At 37.9% G+C, this 15,821-nt stretch overlaps 1 long non-coding RNA gene across 1 annotated transcript; it reads left to right on the top strand.

The window, feature by feature from the left end:
• Positions 1-1,030: 1,030 nt before the first annotated feature.
• Positions 1,031-9,132, top strand: LOC135208184 (uncharacterized). Its single transcript, XR_010313117.1, has 4 exons — positions 1,031-1,455; positions 4,456-4,592; positions 8,777-8,838; positions 8,950-9,132. It is a non-coding gene; the product is annotated as an uncharacterized LOC135208184 (long non-coding RNA).
• Positions 9,133-15,821: the final 6,689 nt, after the last annotated feature.

Raw genomic sequence — 15,821 nt, 5'->3', positions numbered from 1 at the left:
TATGAGCTTAAAATAACATATACAAACAGTTTTTATGACATTTCTTATATATATATATATATATATATATAATATATATATATATATATATATATATACACTGTTCTAGTAAAGTAACAAGTTTTGAGAATGGTCCTCAGGCGATTTTTCGTTTGGTTAAAGGCCGCCAGCAGCGAGGGAGGGAGGCCTTGAAACAGCTACTGCACTGCAGAGGAATACCCATACTATGACCTGCAGGTACTTTCCAGCTGTTGCTCTGATGAGCAAGACTAAAATTTATTTTGCAATGGATTGCTGTCAAACATGTGTTCTCTAATTTTAACAAAATGGGTTTGCCTGTGTAATATTTCATAACACCATATACAATTTTTTGCAACTCTTTTCTACCAAGGCTAATGTCCGAGTTTTAATTGACTAATATATATCTATATATATATAATATATATATATAGATATATATATTATATAATATATATAATATATATATATCATGCTATTTGGGCATATCTTCTCTCTTAATTAATTTATATTGCAGTCAGTCAGTGGCATTTTTTGCAGATATCTTTTCTTAGAGACTCTTTTAGAAAGTCTGTATTTCTCTCTTTCTCTGTCTTCAGTTGAGCTAAGTATTTACTCTCTCTCTCTCTCTCTCTCTCTCTCTCTCTCTCTCTCTCTCTCTCTCTCTCTCTCTGTGAAGGCCATACATGCCTTTCATCTGAAGAAGCAGAAGGAAGCAACAGACAATCCAGAGGAAACATCTGCTTGTTCTGGTATACAATGTCTCTCTTCTTCTTGTTTTGATTTCTTCTTCTTCCTCTTCTTTTTCTTCTTTCTGTGCAACAACAAGGGACGTGACACGACGGTAGAAAGGAAGATCTCTGTTGCAAAACATTGCATGCAGCAGCTGCCCTGTGCTGCTGCTGCTGCTGCTGCTGCTGCTGCCCTACTATTGCACCGAAGGAAGAAGGTTTGAGGATGGTCGGTGGTACTAATATCCATTTTGACTCTTTCCTTTACTCCTGAAGAAGAAGAAGAAGAAGAAGAAGAAGAAGAAGAAGAATAAGTATAAGAAGCAGCGATCGGCGGCGTCTCTCGAGGATAATAATAGAATAATAATGATAAGTATCGGTATTAATTATAATTATGATTGAACAGGGCTCCTCCTTAAGCAAGTGACAAGAGTAATGCTGCCGTACGACATTTTGGCTCTCATCCGCCGGTGCCGCCTGGCCTGGCTCCTCCATGATCCATCTCAATTGCATCAGTTTGCATGCAGTTATAAGTTAATTTAGTTCTGAGACGTTAGTCGCCCCGCCTCCCCCCTCCCCCACGGTTTATGCAGTTCCTTTGTTTGTTTCGAGTGGAGAGTTGTCCTAGTTTGTATCGCCGGTGAACTGGAGAGAGAGAGAGGAGAGCAACCAATCACCAATGGTTGCTGCCTTAGGCACCTACCAAGTAAGTCTATTTTAGTCTCTTTCGTTTTCTCTCCTCCTCCTCCTCCTCCTCCTCATCCCAGGGGAGGAGGAGGAGCTGAAGTTGTGATGTTGCCACCATCGTCTTTGTCTTCTCGTTCATAATGTTACTGTCATGACCAGTATCGCCATCAACCCTCTGTTTCTGTTTAGGCGCAAAAAGAAAAAAACTTGTCCTTCAGTCTAGCAGGAAACTGCTCTCGAGTCCCTGTGTATAATTATAGTCGGGGGAAGACGATAGGGCGGGGGGGTGGGGGGGGGGTGTATTGCTTGGGATGGGGGCCAGGAGATATGGGACTCCACCCAGAGTAATCATCGACTGTGATGTCTTCCCACCCCACCTCATATTCCTCTGTATATCTATATATATGTGTGTGTATGTATGTGTGTGTGTGTGTGTGTGTGCATGTACCACACACTTTGAAACGCAATTTCAACCAAACATGGTAAAGCATCTTGAGAGGAATATGAGGTGGGGTGGGAAGACACCACAGGCACAAGGGGGAGGGCCGGGTTTGTGGGAAAGGGGTGAAATGTAAAAATGGCCTAAAATGACAGATGATAGTGTCTACTAATCCATATATATACATATACATATACATATACATATATATCTATATATATATATATATATATATATATATATATATATATATATTACATATACCTGGTTGGAATGACTTGGTTAAAGATCTGTATACATACTCATGAGAAATGTTTTTACTGTGGAGGCAAAATGGCAGCCCGAGGGAAGGACACACTGCATTACTAATGAGGCAGGCGAGAGCGCAATTCAGACTTGCTCTTAAGCACTGCAGGTTAAATGAAAAACAACTAAGAGCCGATGCAATGTCTAGAAACTTAGAATCTGGTGATTACCCTCGTCTTTGGAAAGATATCCAGTCGTTAAATCCCAAAACTAAAAAGCTATCACAGAGAGTAGGGGAAGCAGACGAAGCGATCACTTCAACAATATCCTGAATTTCATAAATGATCAAGATTCCCGAAGGGATGTAGATAACCTCCTTACTGACAACATTCAATTTCATTTTGCAGACCGTATTACGCCAGGTAACATCAGCGATGCCATAAACAGCCTACCTAATAATAAATCACCTGTCTGCGATGGTCTTCCCGCAGAGGCTTTCAAATTCTACCATCCGATAATTTACATTTTGCTAGCTGCCCTATTCAATGCGTGCATAATTCACCAGTTTCTTCCAGACTCCCTACTCTTAGTTCACTTGATACCATTAATCAAAAACAAGCTCAAGGACGCAGCTGACCCTGGCAACTACCGGCCAATTGCAATCACAACGATCGCATCGAAGATACCTGAGTCGGTTCTTCTAGTGAGACTTCTCCCCTTTCTGCACACCACTGACAACCAGTTTGGATTTAAAGCAAACCACTCAACCGACACCTGCATCTACATACTGAAAGAATTGCTGAACTACTTCCTATCACCAGCCTCTCCTGTTTTCCTTTGTTTTGTAGATGTGCGAAAAGCATTTGACAGAGTAAACTACCTGAAGCTCTTCCTGAAGCTGCATAAAAGGGGCACACCCCTATATCTAATTGGCATTTTACATATTGCTGGTTTTCCACACAGCAATTCTGTGTCAAATGGGGTAACGTTAATCGTACACCTTCGGCTCCCTAAACCTGTTTAATACGTACACAGATGCCTTGAATGTCAAACTGAACTCACTCTCAATCGGATGCACTGTCAATGAAACAACTATAAACAACCTCTGTTACGCCGACGATATGGTTCTGATTTCCTCATCAGTGCATGGCCTCCAACGACTCATCGACACTTGTCGCCAATATGCAGAGGAATTTGATATAATCTACAACGAAACCAAGACCCAGTGCATGTATCTATGGGTGTTCCCTCTGGACGAACTATACCCGAGAGACCATGAGACGTATCACTGTTGTACACAATGACATTCTGAGACGCCTCACAAACACTCCACGCTACCACTCCGCCACACAGATGTTCATAGAAAACCACCTGGACAATTTAAAAATCATTATTAGACGCGCAATGTCCAGTCTGGTAACCCGAGTGAGAAACAGCAGCAACTCGCTCATACAAAGCATCCTAAGGAGTGAAGCAAGAAGAAAATCTAAATTGTGGGAAAGATGGGAAAATGAGACCTTGTCCCATAAAGGACTTCATCTCTGTATTGTTATTCTATTTATTGCTGATATTTTATTTTTTCATTATTACTGCGATTACTATCAAGTTAAAGTTTTTTTACAATAAATTTTCGTATCTAGCCCTCTGGACCTGACTACTGTAACCACCCAAGGTCTCTAGATGAAATGTAAGTTATATAACCTGTGCACTAACTGTTATAACTCTCAATGCATTTTTTTTCTCACCAATATTACTACTGTTATTACCAGTATTCATGATTACTATCTATTATGCTACCTCAGCTATTTTGTGGATAAGTGCCGATTACTCATTTTTTTATCATGTCTCATATTTCTAGATTGTGTATGTTACTGTCGGTTTTTTTTATTCCATGTACATGGCCCTGAGCTGAAATAAAGGATATATATATATAGATATATAATATATATCATATATTATATAAAACTGTCAGTCATTGAAAGTGTAAAAGTCCACACCTCGTAGAACAATGCCTACTGTGCTTCCAGTATTCTTTGAGGTCTATATACATCACGATGTATTTGGAAGAGTCGGACAGAATCTTTTCTTGGGGAAAAATCACAGAGACATCTGCAAATGAAATTGCGGTGAAAATGAGAGGTCGGTCGCTCTGGTGTTAATATCAGGTCATGCAGAGAAATTCAGATGAAAAGTAGCAGGTGCTGGTTTCAACTACCGACTTCCCTGGGGAAGATTTTACTAAGTAATTTATGCAATAACGGTGTCTTTCATATTTGATATACTAAATGCTTGATAATTATTGGTCATTTTTATACATGCATCTATAACTCACAGGGAGCAAGAAGCCCAGCCCACAAGAAAAGGTGCAAAGGACACCATTAGCCCTGGAGAAAGACCACTGAGGAGGATCAACACAAGGAAGAAGCTCTTTCGTACTCAAACAGAGTCCAAAATTTTTGGATGCAATATAGGTTTGATATGAGTCTTTTGTTTATTGTATATTTGGCTATAGGAAAAAGACTTAGAAGCACTAGTTCCTTACGAAGATTCATTAACAATTCAGAGGAGCGGAATAGCCCTGATAGGTTGCAAAGTTACTCACCCTGTTGAAGGGAGGTTTTCTTTTGAGCTCATTCAATCATAGAGTCATTTCATCTTTTGGTATCTGGCTGTTTATTGCCTCGTGAGTGCATCATGGGTTCATGCTCTCAAATAATGTCAGGCTTTTTATGAAGGTCTCGCCTTTGGGTAGGAGGATGTGTGGTGCCTAGTTATAGGTTCTTCGTCCTTGACATTCCTCTTGTTGCCATTATTCTAAGTTTGTTCAGAACCTTATTTGTTTGTTTACTGTATGTTTCTTTGCCTTATATGTTTTGTCATGGTTTCTAATGAATACATCTGCATATGAGCATATTTAGACTCGCTTGCTGTTCAGGAATGACCTCATTTTCTATAAGGACATTGAAATGGGGTGAGAATGAGCCCTTAGTTACATCCCTTTATGGATAGGATCTGAGATATATCCTTGAAATACAACTCTTGGTATCTGTTTGGTGTGCAATGACATGTCCTCGCTTGATGGCGGCTCTTGTTCCTCTTGGACGAGCGGGAAAAAATGGCTGTGCTACACGTTTCTTTTATTGTTGTTTTTCAGGGTCAGATGACACTATGAATAAGCTGCTTTTGTTCAGTTGTGCTCAAAACTAAAGGTTTTCCATTGGAGATGTGTCCTTTCAGGAGCTTGGGATGCAAGCCCCCAGTAGACAAACTATTCATTTTGTCTTCTCATCTGAAGCAGATGACACCTGGGCATTTAGTAGACACGATGGGATGCAGAAGCTATTTAAAAAAACCTTTCAGTGATATTGCTTGCTATACCTGCTGTCGTTTGCTTTCAATTGTGTGCAGTTTTAGAGCATTCATGCATGAGCTAAATTTTTAAGTAGACACACCAAAATACTCGTAAACTATAGGCTCTAAGGAAACACATAACATAGTTAACCTGTATATTAACCGTACACCAACATACACTGAGAAATTTCCCTCAAGTAAACGTGAACACCTAATAAAACTGAAGAGGCTCTCATTAACTGTCGGTGGTACTGATTTAGCGGGTATACAATGTATGTCTAATTCAGTTCTGTAATCATCTGAAATTATCATAGGTCATCATTAAACATGAGAGCATAATGAAAACTATGTCTTAAACTGCCTATCAATACTAGCTATAAACAGTAAAGTAATCACGTTAAAGCTGAATTATCAACGTTTTAGCTGGTCAATGGTTATACTATCAAAATGTATATTGCAAACGTAACACTTCCAAAGGTATATAAAAACTGCTAACAGTCAATAGAGTACTAGACGCCAAGACACATGACACGTCAATTTTGATGCATGGGCATAGACTGTATCGAGTACATGAGGTGTTTTGTTTTTTCCCCTTTATAACTCCTCTTGTAGGAATATGCACCAGTAGTTTTGGCTTTGAGGTTTCCTTGTGAAGGGCCTGTTTAGAATATATACTTTGTTTTCCCCTGAGCGTTTTTGTCAGTTTTCATACCCACTTCTCATTGCACTGTCATTTGCTGGCATCGATTTTACCAATATTTCTGTGTTGCTTCATGAGAAACCAAACTGTCCACCATGTTATGTACGTATTCTGTCTAAAACTGCATTAATGACAGTACTTTCTTCGTAGTGTGTGCGGATGCTGAAATATTGGGTCGATGCTCTTGTCATTGTTAGATTGGAGATGATGGAAAGGAGACAGGCAAGCGGCACCCACCGTGACCCTGCTCACTTTCAGCTGAGCCTGTGAGTGATAACGTGCATCAAAAGCCTTCAGGAAAAGGGTTCTGCCCCAGACAGGCGTGCACTGATGCGCCCAACCACGGTATAGAAATAACAAGGTAGTCCTGCTCTAGCACTGAGTTTTGGACTCCTCTGTGCATGTGATTTTGTGACGTCATGGTACCCTACGCCAAAGCCCTTGCCATGGTAACGTGTGGAGTTCAAACGGCAATGTTCCTCTCATATATTAGAAATGATCAAAGAATCTAATGGTGAATGATCTTAATTTGCATAAACTGCCAAAATTTCTGGTAAGAAGTGGCCATTCGTTCATTTCTTAGTGATATTATTGTTTTGGTAGTGGGCTTCAAAATGATTTATTGTAATGCAACATAGTCATGTATTTGTTAAGATTGATATTAAACATCAAAAGTGTAAAAAAATATCAGCAAACATTTAGGTGAAGGTTCAGCCAGATCAGGTTAGGTTTTACAATTTTATCACTAAATTATACTATGTAAATTTAACAAAATACATGAACTGAAAGGCGGAATTTTGCCAACGAACAACTTACAAAAGGAAATCAACTTGAAACATTTGATAACGAGGTCCCAATTACACACAAAGACAAGACAGGAAAGTTAAAAAAAAAAAATAATCTGATTTGGGCGACATTTCAACGATTTGATTTCTCCAATATTGATATTCACATGAATTACAATATTTTATATGTCCAAAATTGCATTCACCACTTAAATCTATGGAGAGATATTTATTGAATCGCATTTCGTCACGGATTATGGTCGGTTACATAAAAAGACACCGGACACCTGCGCATTGGACTACCTGGTTTTCTATATCGTGGATGCGCTTTTCAGAATGATAGCAATGGCTTCTTTGCCTTAGTGATTAGCATACAAGCTGTTTGCTTGAACTCTCATGTTAGTGTTTGCTTTTGATATTGTGATTTTAAGTGTGTGTGTGTGTGTGTGTGTGTGTGTGTGTGTGTGTGTGTGTGTTTTGTGTGCGTGTATATTTGAATGTTTGGCCGTTTTTCTAATGCTAACATAAATGCCACCTTCCAACGCTAACATAATGTCATCTACTGCTCCACTGTGATGCGTGGAATACACTTGTTTATTCCTAGAACTATCATTCAACCCTACTTATTGTCAGTTTTTAACGAATGCACAAGCTTGGATATAATAATTATATTTTTGAATCTGGCTTTGGTTGAAACTAGAATTTCTCTATCTAGAAACTGGATGGCTCTCCACCAAATACTTTAGCACAAGTAGAGCTCATGCTGTGTGGGGGGTTAGTGTAGGTTTGAAAATATGTGTCTTTGCTGGTCAGTATACATTTCTCACTTGTTGGTGAGGGGCGGGTGGTTGGCCGCCTCTCCCCCACCCCCCACCTGGGAACATTATAGCCTTTTCGTGCAAATATATGCAGCAACTTATCAAACTTAATGTTAGGTATACTATTAGCTAGGCTGTAAGTGCAGTCATTACCTCTGTATAAGCACTAATAATTTTCATGAAGAACCAGAGGCTTTTTGGTATTATCAAAATACCTTTTAAAGGGCCACTAAAAAGGATATGTTAGCCTAGTGCAGTTTGGGATTATTCTGATCTTCAATGCTCAAAGCGTTGCTCTGATTCATTCCTGCTTTCTGCTGCTGCTGCATTTCCTGAATTCAGGTGAGTCCGGTTTATTTACTTTTCCTACATACCTAATTATATCCCCCCCCCAACCCCCTCTCCCTCTCATTCTCTTTCTTTCTCTCTTTCTGCCAGCTGACAGACATGCTATTGGAGCAAGCACTGTTTGGTCTGTAGTCTGTTGCCTTTTGTCCACAGATATTTCCAGCTGAAGATTTGCAGAAAGAAAAGTAAGAAGGTACTTGAGGGTAACTTTCTCCCAATGAAAGAAACTAACACTTTCTTATTTCCAGCTATTCAAAAACTGTATTTCCTGTTCGTCAGTCGCATAATTTTGGAAAATGCGGATCTGTGTGTAGCCCATTAAAACGACTAGATTGCTAGATTATGAAAGTAGCAATTCCTCTTAACCAGGATTATGCTCAGATTTCAGTTTCACATCTAAAGTCTGTAGTGCTGAATGATATGTTTGTTGCTGTGAAACATAAAGCCCTCTGCATATAAAACAGTTCTCTATAAAATACTCAGGGTTACACATGTAGACAACTGCAATTTGTATTTGTTACTATGAAAAACTGTGACCTGAAAATTGCGATTTTATTAGCAACATCCATTCGGGTGCTCATTTATAAATAAAAACTGTCCATTCAATGTACATGAATTATATATGGTTATTAATGACTGATTTCCTTTTACAGATTGTTCTTTATTTCTTCTGTGACCCAAATCAACGTAGAAACTTCTTCCCCTTGAAAATATTGTAAGTTAAATTTTGCATTTGTGAATGATGCTAGTTTGAAGTACATTATCATGTTAATGAAAACGTAACTAATGTCAATCATTTATTCACTTCACCTCTGCACTTTTCCAGAACTGTCACTCAACTCCATAACCTGATCATGCATGAGAAATCCACCCGTTGACTAAGCACTGGCATGGGTTCCATTGGAAGTCTTTTTTTTGCATACCACTGCAGTGCACTTTATCAGCTGTTCTCTCAATCTCTCCAATGCGTTTGCTATTCCTCCCTCCCATCTCAAAACTATGTTGTGTTTACGAGCACTCAACCATTTGGCTGCTCGTAAACTTGTTTCTTAATAAATAATCACAGTAGTAGTCATTAATGAATTTTCTTCCCAATTCCAACTTATCCTCTCAGCTTTGGAAACAGCCCAACTTCTTTGCAACCTTCTTTATTATCAGCCTTTCATTCTCCGGATTCGCTCACCTTTTGCCACAAAAATTCGCCGTCTACTGAAGACCACTTTCATTTCGATAAAACTTTTCTTCTAATTCGTCCAACTTCCTGAACACTGCAATCCCCAACTCCACAAGCTCTTTAGACAATGAATTCATTGAGTATAAGAACATCTCTGTGACACCTTCCTTCCTGTGGAGCACAGGTTGATGGACGGATGGGCTGTTTGCCATTCACAAACGCTAAAGAATTGTTCTTGGAAAACTCGCCCAACACAACGCACATACTACGTATCTCTTTGGAAGGCAGCAGACATTATTTTGTGCTAATCCAAACTTGAATTCCTAAATGGGCAGCACCTTCCTTATTCCTGTCAAAAATGCAGTAGCAGATGTGTTGTGCTTAGAAATGGTCATCTGATGATGCAACTTCATACTCTGCAAACAAACTGAAACTGGATCCCTACCTTTCACTGTCACCTCATTCACTTTCCTGTAATCATTAACAGCAGTCAACTTCCATGTGGCCTTTGCACAGCTGCAGATGAAGAACTATTCCATGGACTTTCACATGGCTCAGTCACCCCGACTCTCTTCGAACGTTTGTCCCTGTCCCTCATTTTCTGTTTCTCCCTTTCGTTCAGACTCTTATTCAAACTCATCCATTCAACCAACTTCTTGTAATCCAGTTTTCTTTGCTGAACTTAACTAGTCATCACATGATAGTCTGAAACTTGTCTTTCACCATCATCATCATCATCACCATTCACAATAGTATTCATCTCTCCAAACCTATAACATGCTTATATACAGTGGCAGATCTAGAATCTTTCACGGGGGCCCGGGGGTGTTGGTGGGCGGAGTGTACTCAGAATTTTAATATTTATATATAGTATATATAATATTATATATATATATATATATATAGATATATATACTATTATTATAATATATATATATATATTATATATATGAATAAAGATCACGAAATATATAAAACGTGATGCTATCTATAGAATAAAGGTGATGCCACAGAGGAATATAAAAAGAAAAAAAGAAATGCCGAGATCTTTCGGTCTACAAGACCCTTTACTTGAGGCAAGACTGATCAGAACAGAGCAAAAACATAGTACAAGTAGGCTTATTATACAAACTGGCATTACAGGATTAGCATAAGGTCCAATTCACTTAAAAAAAAAAACGAAAAAAACGCCCGGGCTAGATTAGAGATTTTAAAGCAGCTACCCACACCTGATCATAGATGATTAGTTCGAAAACAATACAGTTTGAAAAACAAGGAGGCATCTACGACCTAACAGTACATATTTAGTAAAACCTATCTATGACCAGCTGTGGGTAGGTGCTTTAAAATATCTAATCTAGACCACGGGCTTTTTTTTCGTTTTTTTAAAAGTGAATTGGACCTTATGCTAATCCTGTAATGTCAGTTTGTATAATAAGCCTACTTGTACTATGTTTTTGCTCTGTTCTGATCAGTCTTGTCCTCAAGTAAAGGGTCTTGTAGACCGAAAGATCTCGGCATTTCTTTATTATATATATATATATATATATATGTGTGTATATATATATATATATATATATATATATATATATATATATATATATATATATATTATATATATATATATATATATATATATATATATATATAGATATAGATATCTATATATTTATATATATCTATATATATATATATATATATATATATGTATATATATATATATATATATATAATATTATATATATATATATATATAATATATATATATATAGATATCTATATTATAGATATATATATATATATATATATATATAATATATATATTATATATATATAAAAGTCTATCACATTACCGTGATTCATACACATATATCGAACTACAAATGTCCTTTAATATCTAATTCGCTCTACCTCGGAATTAATATATTTTCATATATGCTTAACCGAGGGGAATTTATTAAGCGATAATAGAATTGGCGATCGACAGGCGCGAACCAGCGACCTCTCAATTCTAGGATTGGCAGTTTAAGGCTTCACTGCCAGTCCTAGAATTGAGAGGTCGCTGGTTCGCGCCTGTCGATCGCCAATTCTATTATCGCTTAATAAATTCCCCCTCGGTTTTAAGCATATATGAAAATATATTAATTCCGAGGTAGAGCGAATTAGATATTAAAGGACATTTGTAGTTGGATATATGTGTATGAATCACATTGCTGTGGAATACATTTCTGTGAGATTATATGCAACCTGTCAGTGAATTATTTTATTTTTACTCAGGACTCAGTATTTTCCCCATACCCTCTGTTACTTCTTTCGAATGGTTGTTTGTTGTTGAAGATTAAGCTGGGCTTTATGCCAGCCAAGGCTCTTAAGTGCTCATAGAGCAGCCCATAAGGTTGAATGGACCCCATAATATTCTTTGGAAATTTCTTGAATTTAAAGTCAGTGGCTCTATTGATGGGGTTGCTCCATAGGAATAGGTTTCAACTTCTGAATAATAATAATAATAATAATAATAATAATAATAATAATAATAATAATAATAATAATAATAATGATGTGATATCATAGTCATCAGTCATTCACGGTTTCTCTCTCTCTCTCTCGTTTTCTTGTAGCGAGCTTTCCTTACGAGGTCAAAATGACACTCGTTTAAACAAATGAAAAAAAGTCCTAAACTGGTAACGTGGCCTACCTTTCATGTTCAGAGCCATCCCTAAGTTAGCTGAAAAGTCAAAGCATGAAATCTATGCTTTTTATATCCCGAAATTAGCTAACATGAAAATGGAATAAAATGGGTTAAGAATAACAAAAAAAGAAGCATTAAATATCATATTCTTCCCAAAATCATATTTAATCAGGTATCCCCTTTATTCTATTTCTGCCCAAAAATTCATAGTTTATCAAAGTCAAAAACACGTCTTGAGAAAACCTATTTTTCTATATGGTGACTTCGAATCCATCTGAAAATGAGACCATAATTATCAGATAAATAAACATTAAAGTTCGTCAATAAAATGTGTGTCACATCACACTTCACTTTCTCTTGAACTGAAGTAATTGTCATTTCACATTTACCTTTTCCGACGGACCTCCACTCTATCAATTAAATTTAGGGAGTCCACCTTTGATTCTCATACAAGAGATTATATGGCATTTTCTGTGACACGCATAATGAACTCACACTCACTAACCGACGCACAGATATACGCATGCTACACACATGAAACTCGTGATTAACTCATGTCTTTGGAATGCGTCAATGAACTCCATTCTGCACACGACAAGAGTCAGATATGATTGTGTGTGGAATTCCATGTTTACAAATGTAGCACTCGTAAAACTTTCCAGCGCACTCGACTGCGGTTTTTGTTTTAAGCGCTATCAGTTCTGTATATCGAGTCAAGGCATCTATGATTACTAGGAGGTGCTTATTTCTTCTGTCTGACTCGTAAAACCCTGTTAATAAATCTAAGTGTACTCTTTCAAAGGGTTGATTTGGCACGGGGTAAGCCCCTAGGCTGACAGGTGTCTTCGTGTGCCCTTTGTATTCTTGACAAGTGCGACAATTTGCTATGTGCTTTTTTATATCTGTAAGCATCGTATGCCAATAAAATAAAGATTTGGCTTTCTGTGACATTATGGAAAAACCCGGGTGTCCATGCAGTGGATTTTCATGCAACCATTTTAAGACAGTGGGTATGAGTGAGATAGGTACCACCACCTGGTTGTTATTCAACTGTGGTGTGTTGCGGGTTTTCCTTGTCACGGATCTACACAGGATATTATCTTTGATTATATAATTCTGCTGCTTATACTTTATATATTCCTTTTCCTTCGGATTTCCGTTTGACGCAATTATGATTTTTTCTATTTGTTGATCTTTTCTTTGTTCCGTCTGTAATAGTTCAGCACTCCAGCCCAGATCTTCCTGTTCAGATATAGTTTTAACAATGGGCGTGGAAGTTGAGATATTTATTAATTCAGCTAATGGCTCGGTACAAGATGAAGAGGGGTTGCGTGATAATGCGTCAGCAATGATATTTGCTTTCCCAGGTAAATACCCGATCCTCGCGCCAAAGTCCTGGATGATCATGTGCCACCGAGTTCGCTTAGGGCTGTGACTAAAGCCTTTAAAGAAGTCGGTTAGGGGCTTATGATCAGTGAGAACCTTGACGGGATAACCGTATATTATAAATTTAAAATGCACGAGTGAATTAACAATAGCGAGCCCTTCCTTGTCTATTACTGCATATTTACTTTACGTGAATAAAAAGCTATAGGGAAAAACTGTTTATCATATTGTTGAAGCAATACCCCACCTACTCCTAGGTCTGAGGCGTCTGTTGCTATAAAGAATTCCTTACCGAAGTCAGGAAATTTCAAGATAGGAGAACTACACAGTTCATCTTTCAATTTATTGAACGCCTGTTGATGATTTTTAGACCATATGAAATCTACGCCCTTTTTTATAAGATCGGTTAGGGGAGCGGCTATGATGGAGTAGTTCCTAATGAACCTCCGGTAATACCCGCTACAGCCTAAAAATTGCTGTATTCCCTTGACGTTAGTAGGTATCGGAAAGTTACGGATAGCCGATACCTTATCATGGACTACTTTAAGACCTTGACTAGACACCGTGAAACCTAAATAGACTAGTTCTGTTTTAAAAAATTCACACTTACTTATCTTTACCCTTAGGTTATGCTGCCTTAGTCTTTGTAGCGCTAACTCTAATTTACGTAGATGTTCTTCTAAGGTATTAGAAAAGATTACTAGGTCGTCCATGTAGGCATGTAGGATATCTCCTAACAAGTCTCCAAACACAATGTTTATCATTCTAGTAAAAGTTATAGGAGCACAACGTAAACCAAAAGGCATACGCAAAAATTCATAATGTCCCCTGGCTGTGCTGAAGGCAGTGTATGGGATACTCTCTTCTTCCAACGGAATCTGATGGAAGCCCTTTAGTAGGTCCAAGCTGGTAAAATATTTGTTCTGACCTAGTAGAGATAGAATATCGTCAGTACATGGTACTGGGAATCGGTCAGGGATTGTTTCCTCATTTAAACGACGAAAATCGACGCATATCCGCCAAGTTCGATCTTTTTTCGGTACTACTATTAACGGAAAATTATAAGGGCTGTTTGATTTCCTAATGACTCCTTCTTTTAGCATTTTACCTACTTCCTCAGTTATCTCATTCTGAAATTTCATAGGAAGTCGGTACGAAGGTACATAGATTACTTTCTGTTTGTCCTTTAGCCTTATTTGATGCTCGATGACATCCGTTTTTCCTAAGGTTCCATCCGTAGTGGAAAAAAACATCATGATATTCAGTTAAAAGATTCAAAAATTTCTGCTGAATTTCTTCTTCTTGAATGTCCTTATTGATTTTGTTCTTTATAGATTGCAAAAGGGATTCATCCGCAACTGATTGAGCGTGATTGATCTCAGCTACGGTAAGAATGCAATGTTTATAAACTTCCACATCCAAGATATGTTGATTTTTGTGGATTACTAAAGTGGTATTCAAATGATTACAGACTTCGATGTTACATTGTTGTTGTGAGCCGACTGTATAAATGGCTTGTGTGACGGATAATCCGTGTGTTTTTAGAGTGTCGGAAAGCATTAACATTTCAGATCCCGGCAAGGTTTTCTTTACACGCACTAATATGTTCGAAGTTACGTTCGGCTCGAGAGTTTGCGTGCAAGCTGATATTACGGGCAAGCGAGAATTCTGTTGGGTCTCATGGATTATTTCTTGGTTTATGAGACAAGTGATTGGTTCTTTAATATATGTTACTACTCTGTCTGTCTCTTTATTATCTAAAACTGATTTTAGGGTATTAGAAGACTTATAGAATTTTCCTTTGATATACACGCCGTGTTTTGCAGGGCATAAGGTAATATTTTGAGTGCCCATAGACGGGTATCCGATAATTACTGCGGGATACATATTAATGTTTTGTACAACGATAAAGGTATCGGAAAACGTGCGCTTACCGACCTTGTACTGAACATGAGTTACTCCTACCACATTTAATTCATTATTTCCTATACCCGAGAGTCTTATTCCGGACTTCTCTATAGGGAAGTTTGAAAAGAGTAAATGATGAGTCCTTAAATCCATGATATTACGTGGACTACCAGAATCAAAGAACAAAGTAAATGACTTATGGTCCAAATTTACTGCATGTAAGGTTGGTCGTAACTCGTCTTGACTTATAATTGCGTGAATTTGTTGCAAATCTACGGGAACCTGCACAGATTTTTTGGATTCGGCCGTGTGTTTCATAGGAAAATCGATTGCCTCACAATGATCTGATAAATGATTAAACTGATTATTTGATACAAAAGATGTTGATATTGATGACCCAACATCGTCCTCTCCCCCCTTGGAGCTAACTACGTGGTATTTGCTTTGTTTAGCACTCCATGAAAATTCGCTTGACCTTGCAAGTTCTGGCTAGACGGCCCAGGAACAGAGGTACCTGAAGCACGATTTGTTTGTTTTTGCT

This window comes from Macrobrachium nipponense, chromosome 35 (genome assembly GCF_015104395.2).
Source record: "Macrobrachium nipponense isolate FS-2020 chromosome 35, ASM1510439v2, whole genome shotgun sequence".
In the NCBI taxonomy this organism is placed as follows: Eukaryota; Metazoa; Arthropoda; class Malacostraca; order Decapoda; family Palaemonidae; genus Macrobrachium; species Macrobrachium nipponense.
This window is presented reverse-complemented; position numbering and strand designations above follow the sequence as displayed.